Raw genomic sequence first — 8,919 nt, 5'->3', positions numbered from 1 at the left:
GCCTAAGCCTAAGCTTAAGCCTAGTCTAACCCTAACCCTAAACCTAAACCTAACACTAAACCTAACTCTAACCCTAAACCTCACCCTCACCCTAACCCTAATTCTAACCCTAAGCTTAAACCTAAACCTCATCCTATCCCCAACCCTAACCCACACCCTTACCCTCACCTTAAACAAAACCCTAACCCTAACACTAACAATAACCCTAACCCTAATCCTAACACTCACGCTAACCATAACCATAACACTCACCCTAACCCTAACCCTCAACCTAACACTAACCCTAACCCTAACACTAACCCTCACACTAACCCTAACCATCACCCTAATCCTAAACCTCATCCTAACACTAACCATAACCCTCACACTCACCCTAACCCTAACGCTCATCCTCACCCTAAACCTCACACTAACCCTAACAATAATCCTCAATCTAACCCACAACCTCACCCTAAACATAGCCCTAAAAGTCACCCTAACCCTAACCCTCACCCTCACCCTAATCCTCATCCTCAACCTCACCCTCAGCCTAACCGTAAGCCTAACCCTAAACCTAACCCTAAGAATAATACTAATCCTAACCCTAAACCTCACCCTAACCCTAAACCTAACCATAATCATAACACTCACTCTCACCCTAACCCTAATCCTAACCCTAACCCTGACACTAACCCTAATCCTAATCCTAAACCTAACCCTAACCGTCACCCTCACACTAACCCTCAACCTAACCCTCACCCTAACACTAAACCTAAACCTAAGCCTCACCCTCAGGCTCAATCTAACCCTAACTCTAACCCCAAAATCTCAACCTCACCCTAACCCTAAACCTAACCCTAAACCTCACCATACCCATAACCCTAAATCTCACCCTAACCCTAAGCCTAAACCTAAGCCTAACCCTAACCTTCACACTCACCCTCACCGTAACCTAAACCCTAACCCTAAACATAACAATAAACCTAACCCTAACCCTAACCCTCACATAAACCATAACCCTCAACCTTACCCCAGCCCTCAACCTAACACCCTCACCCTAACCCTAACCCTAACCCTCACCCTTACCCTAGCACTCACCCAAACCCTTACACTCATCCTCAACCTAAATCTCACCCTAAACCTAACCCTCACCCTTACAGTAACTCTCACCCTCAGCCTAACCCTCATGTTTACGCTTACCGTCACTCCCACACTAACCCTCACCCTAACCCTAACCCTCACCCTAACCCTCACCCTATCCCTAACTCTACCGTTAAACTTCACCCTCACCCTAACCCTAATTCTAACCCTAACCCTAACACTAAACCTCACCCTAACTCTAAACCTAATCCTCAACCTAAACCTAAACTTAACCCTCACCCTCACATTCAGCCTAAACCTAAGGCTAACCCTAACCCTAACCCTCACACTAACCCTAATGCTAATCCTAATCCTAACCCTAACCCTATTCCTCACCCTCAACCTAACCCTCACCCTCACCCTAACCCTAACACTAACCCTAACATTAAACCTCACCCTCAGATTCACCCTAACCCTAATTTATCCCTAAACCTCACACTCACCCTAACCCTAATGCTAAACATAAGTCTCACCCTAACCCTGACCCTCCCCCTAAATCTCAACTTAAACCTAAGACTAACACTAACCCTAAGCCTAACACTAAATCATACCCTAACCCTAACCCTAACCCTCACCCTCACCATAAACCTCACCCTCACCCACGCCCTCAGCCTAACATTTTGCCTAAACCTAATCCCAACCCTAAACCTAACACTAACCAAACCCTCACCCTAACCCTCACCCCAACCCTCACCCTCACCCTCACCCTCACCCTCACCCTAGCCCACAACCAAACCCTAAGTCTAAGATTAACACTCACCCTAACCCTCACACTAACCCTAATCCCAACACTCACCCTAACCGTAACCCTCACCCTCACCCTAACTCTAATCCTAATCCTAACCCTAACCCTAACACTCACACTCACCCTCACCTTAAACCTAATCCTAATCTGAACCCTAACACTAACTCTCACCCCCACACTAAACCTCACCTTATACCTAACCTAACAGTAACCTAACCCTAACCCTAACCCTAACACTCACCCTAAATTTAACTCTAACCCTAAACCTCACCTTCACCATAACCCAAACGCTAACCCTAATCGTAAACCTCACCCTAAACCTATACCTTACCCTAACACTTATGCTAACCCTAACACTAACACTAACCCAAACCCTATCCCTCACACTACCACTAACCATCACCCTAAACTTAAACCTCAACCAAACCCTAACCCTAACCCTCAACTTTACCCTATTCCTCACCCTAACCCTAACCATCAGCCTCACCCTAAACCTCATACTAACCCTAACACTAATCCTCAGTCTAACCCTCACACTCACCCTAACCCAAACCCTCACCGTCACCCTTACCATAACCCTCACCATCAGCCTAACCCTCACCTTTACACTTACTGTCACCCTCATCCTAACCCTCACCCTAATCCTAACCCTCATCCTAACCCTCACCCTTACTGTAACCCTAACCATCACCCTAACCCTAACCCTCACCCTTACCTTCAGCCTCAGTCTAACCCTAAGCCTAAGCCTAAACTTAACCCTAAACCTCACACTCACCCTAGACCTCACCGTATCCCTAATCCTAACCCTAACCCTCATCATAACACTCACCTAACCATAACTGGAACCATCATTCTAAACCTAATCCTCATCCCCAACCTCACCCTCAGCCTAACCCTAAGCCTCAGGATAACCCTCACCCTAACCCTTACACTTACCCTCACACTAACCCTAATACTAACCCTAACCCTAAACCTAAACCTCAACCTAACCCTCACCCTAACCTTAACCCTAACCCTCACCTTAGTCCTCACAATAACCTTCAGTCCAAACCTAACCCACACCCTCACCATAACCCAAACCCTCAGCCTAAATCTCAACCTAACCCTAGCCCTCATCCTAACCAAAATCCTAACCATACCCCTCATGCAAACCCTCACCCTAACCCTCACCCTAAACCTAGCCCTAATCCTATCCCTCAACCTAACCCTAAACCTCACCCTCAACATAACCCTAACCCTAACCCTCAACCTATCCCTAAACCTAACCCTAACCCTAACCCTAAACCTCACCTTAAACCTAACCCTAACTCTCACCCTAAACCCAACCCTAAACCTCACCCTAATCCTAAAACTAACCCACATCCTAACACTCACCCTAACCCTCACTGTAACCCTAACTCTCACCCTCACCCTCAGCCTATTCCTAAGAAAAACCCTAACCCTAACCATAAACCCCACACTCACCCTCACCCAAAACCTAATCCTAAACCTAACCCTATCCCTAACCCTAACCCTCACCGTAATGCTCACTCTAACCCTAACCCTAACTCTAACCCTAAACCTCACCCTCACCCTAACCCTCACCCTTACACTCAGCCTTTCCCTAAGCCTAACCCTAACCCTAACCCTAACCCTTAACCTCACCTTCACCCTAACCATAAAACTTACCCTAACCCTAACACTTATCCTCACCCTCACCCCAGCCCTGAGCTTAACCCTAATTGTATCTCTAACCCTCATCCTAACCCTCACTCTAAACCTAAACCTAATTCAAACCCTCAACCAAACCCTAACCCTGACCCTCACCATAACCCTAACCCTAACCCTCACCCTAACCCTAAACCTTACCCAAAACCTAAACCTCACCATTACCCTAAACCTAACACTCACTCTCAACCTAGCCCTCATCCTAACGCTAATCCTAACCCTTTCCCTCATGATAACCCTTACCAAATTGGTAACCCTAACATTCAACCTAAACCTAGCCTTAATATTAACCCTCAACCTAACCCTAACCCTCACCCTCAAGATAACCCTAACCCTAAACCTCAACCTATCCCTAAACCTAAACCTAACATTAAAACTCCCCTAACCCTAACCATAACCCTCACCCTAAACATAACCCTCACCCTCAACCTAACCCTTAGCCTAATCCTAGGCCTAACCCTACACCTAAACATACCCCACACACTCACCCTCACCCTCAACCTAATCCTAACCCTAACCCTAACCCTCACCCTCACCCTCAACTTAGCCTTCACCCTAAGCCTAATCCTAGCCCTAACCCAAAGTCTAACTGTAACCCTAAACCTAAACCTAACACTAAACCTAACCCTAACCCTCACCCTCACTGTAAGTGTAACCATAAACCTAACCCTAACAATAACCCTAACCCTAAACATCACCCTAACACTTACCCTCACCCTTACACTAACCCTAACCATAACATTAACCCTCACACTAATCCTAACACTCAACCTTAACCTAAACCTCAACCTCACCCTAAACCCAAACCTAATCCTCACGCTCACCCTAGCCCTCACCCTAACCCTAATTCTAACCCTAACCATCACCCTAAACCTAACCCTCATCCTTACCCTAAACCTCACACTAACCCTAACCCTAATTCTCAATCTAACCCTCACCCTCACCCTAACCCTAACCATAAACCTTACCCTAACCCGCACCCTAACCCTAACCCTTACCCTTATCTTAACCCTCACCCTCAGCCTAACCCTCACATTTACACTTACCATCACAATCACCCTAAACCTAACCCTCATCCTAACCCTCACCCTAACCGTAAACCTAACCATCACAGTAACCCTAACCCTCACCCTCAACCTCACACTCAGACTAACACTAAGCCTAAGCCTATACCTAACCCTATCCCTCAACCTCACCCCAGCCCTCACCCTAACCCTAATCCTAACCCTAACCCTCATCCTAACCATCAACCTAACCCTAAACCTAACCATCACAAAAACCCTAATCCTCGCCCCAACCTCACCCTCAGCCAAACCCTAAGCCTAAGCCTAACCCTAACTCTAACCCTAACCCTAAACCTAAACCTAATCCTCATCCCCACCCTCACCCACAGCCTAACCCTAAGCCCAACCCTAACACTAACCCTATCTCCAACCCTAACTCTAAATCTCACCCTAACCCTAAACCTAACCCTCACCCGCAACCTCACCCTCACCATAACTCTAACCCTAACCCTAACAATAACACGCTCTAAACCTAACCCTCACGCTAAACCTAATCCTCACCCCCACCCTCATCTTCAGCGTAACGCTAACCCTAACCCTAACCCTAACGCTAAACCTCACTCTCAGCCTAAATCAAAACCTAACACTAACCCTAAACCTAACCCTCAGCCTAACCCTAACCCTAACCCTAAACCTCACACTCACCCTCAACCTAACCATAATCCTAAACCTAACCCTATCCCTAACCCTAACCCTCACACTAACCGTCACGCCAGTGCTCACCTTAACCCTAATCCTAACCCTAACCCTCATCCTTACCCTCAATCTAACCCTAACTCGAACCCTCACCCTAACCCTAAGCCTCATATTCAACCTCAGTCTAAGCCTAACCCTAAGCCTAACCCTAAACCTAACCCTAACCCACACACTCATCCTCACCCTAACCCTAATCCTAACCCTAAACTTCACTCTAACCCTAACCCTCACACTAACTCTCACAATAACCATAACCTAACACTGTCCCTAACGCTAACCCTCACACTAACCCTCACCCTAAGCCTAACTTTAATCCTAAACCTCACCCTCAACCTATTCCTAACTCTAAACCTAATCATAACCCTAAACCTCACCCTAACACTAACCCTAACCCTCACCCTCACCCTCAACCTCAACATAACCCTAAACCTAACAACAAGAATAACCCTAACCGAACCCTAAACATCACCCTAACTATAACACTCACCCTAACCCTAAACCTCACCCTAACACTTACCCTCACACTAACATTAACCCTAACCCTAACACTAACCCATACACTAACCCTAACCCTCACCCTAACCCTAAAACTCACCCTAACCCTAATCCTAACCCTAACCCTCACCCTCACCCTAGCCCTCACCCTAACCTTAACCCTCACCCTAACCCTAACACTCATCCTCACCCTAAACCTCACACTAACCCTAATCCTCAATCTAACCCTTACCCTCACCCTAACCCCTAACCCTCACCCTTACCCTAACCCTCACCCTAACACTAACCCTCACCCTGATCTTAACCCTCACCCTCAGCCTAACCCTCAACTTTACCCTTACCATCACCCTCACGCTAACCCTCACCCTATCTCTAAACCTCATGCTAAGCTTCAACCTAAACGTAACACTAAACATCACCCTAATGCTAAACCTTCAGCTCAACCTCACCCTCAGCTTAAACATAAGCCTAAGCCTAATCCTAACCCTAAACCTCACCCTCACCCTGGCCCTAACCATAACCATAATCCTAACCCTAACCCTCATCCTAACCCTCACCCTAACCCTAAACCTAAAAATCACCAGAACCTTAATCCCCACCCCCATCCTCACCCTCAGCCCAACACTAAGCCTAAGCCTAAGCCTAACCCTAATCCTCACACTCACCTTCACCATAACCCTAATCCTAAACCTAACTGTAAGCCTAAACCTAAACTTCAACCTAACCTTCACCCTAACCCTAACCCTCACCCTAACTCTCCCCCTAACCTTAACTCTAACGCTAAACCTTACCCTCACCCTAACCCTAATCCTCACCCTAACCCTAAACCTCACCCTAACCCAAGCCCTAACAATCACCCTCACCTTCACCCTCACTCTCACCACAACTCTAACCCTAACATTAACAATAACACTAACCCTAACCCTAAAGCTAAACTTAACCCTAATCCTAACCCTAACCCTCACCCTCAGCCTCACCCTCACCACAAAGTTAACCTTAACCATAACACTAACAATAAATGTAACCCTAACGCTAATCCTAACACTCACCCTCACCCTAACCCTAATCCTAACCCTAACCCTCACCCTAACCCTAACCCTCACCCTCACCTTAACCCTAACCCTAACCTAACCCTAACCCTAAACCTCAATCTCACCCTCACCCTAACCCTAACTCTATCCCTAACCCTAAACCTAAATTCATCCTAACCCTAACCCTCAACCTCACCCTCACTGTAACCGTAATCCTAACCCTAACAATAACCTTAACCCTAACCCTAACCCTCATCCTAACCGTAAACATCACCCTAACCCTAACCCTCACCCTAACACTTAGACTCAACCTAACACTAACCTTGACTTTAACACTAACCCTCACACTAACCCTAACCATCACCCTAACCCTAAACCTCACCCTAATCCTAGACCTCACCCTCAGCCTAATGCTCACCTTTACCCATAAAGTCACCCTCACCCTAACCCGCACCCTAACCCTAATCCTTATACTAACTCTCACCCTAACTTTAACCCCAACTATCACCCTAAACCTGACCCTCACCCTCAGCCTCAGCCTAACCCTAAGCCTAAGCCTACCCCTAACCCTAACACTCTCCCTCATCCTAGCCCTCACCCTAACCCTAATCAAAACACTAAACCTCCTCCTAACCATAACCCTAACCATCATTCTAAACCTAATCCTCATCCCCATCCATACCTTCAGCCTAACCCTAAGACTAAGCTGAACCCTAAACCTAACCCTCAGGGAAAAAGTAGTCCTAAACCTAATCCTAACCTTAACATTAAACCTCAACCTAACCATCACCCTAACCTTAACCCTCACAACAACCCTAACCCTAACCCTCACACTAAACCTCCCCCTAAACCTAAATCTAACCCTCAAGCTCACCCTCACCCTAACCATAACCCTAATCCTAAAACCCTAACATTAACCCTCACCCTCATGCTCGGACTAACCCTAAGCCTAAGCATAAGACTAACCCTAACCCTCACACTCACCCGCACCCTAACTCTAACCATAACACTAACCCTTACCCTAACACTCACACTAACCTAACCCTAACACTAAATCTAACCCTAAACCTCACCCTCACCCTAACCCTAACCCTCAGCCTCACCCTCGTCCTAACATTAAGCCTAACCTTAAACCCACCCCTAACCCTAACCCTAACACTAACCCTCACCCTAACCCTCAACCTAACCCTAACCTTAACCCTCACCCTCAACCCAGGCCATAACCAAACCCTAAGCCTAAGCCTAACCCTAACTCTAAACCTAACCCTCACACTCGCCCTAAAAATAACCCTAACCATAACCCTAAACCTCACACTAACCCTAACCCTAAAACTCACCCTCACCCTAAACCTCACCCTAACCCTAACCTCTAAACCTAATTCTAACCCTCACCATATACATAACCCTCACAATAACCCTAAACCTCACACTAACCCTTAACCAAACCCTCACCCTCACCCTAATCCTAACCCTAACCCTCACCCTCACCCTAAACGAAACCCTATCCCTAACACTCACCCTAACCCTACGCCTAACCCTAACCCTAACCCTCACATTCACCCTCAATCTAAACCTAATCATAAACCTAACCCTATCCCTAACCCTAACCCTAACCCTCACACTAACCATCACCCTAGTGCTCAACCTAATCCTAATCCTAACCCTACACCTCATCCTAACCCTCACCCTAACCTTAACCCGAACCCTAACCCTAACGTTAACCCTAACCCTCACCCTCACTCTCATTCTAAGCTTAAGCCTAACCGTAAGCTTAAACCTAACCCTAACCCTCACACTAACCCTCACCCTAACCCTAACACTAACACTAAGGCTAACTGTAACCCTAAACCTCACCCCCACCCTAAACCTAACTCTAACGCTAACCCTTACATAAACCTCACCCTAAACCTAACCCTACCCCTCACCTTCACCATAACCATAACTCTAACACTAATCCTAAAAATAACCCTATACCTAACCCTAACCTTCATTCTAACCATAACCCTCACCCTAACCCTAACCCTCATCCTAATACTTAACCTCACCCTAACACTAACCATAA

The sequence above is a fragment of the Dipodomys merriami genome, unplaced genomic scaffold (assembly GCF_024711535.1).
Source record: "Dipodomys merriami isolate MVZ:Mamm:240054 unplaced genomic scaffold, mDipMer1.0.p SCAF_115, whole genome shotgun sequence".
Classification (NCBI taxonomy): Eukaryota; Metazoa; Chordata; class Mammalia; order Rodentia; family Heteromyidae; genus Dipodomys; species Dipodomys merriami.
This window is presented reverse-complemented; position numbering follows the sequence as displayed.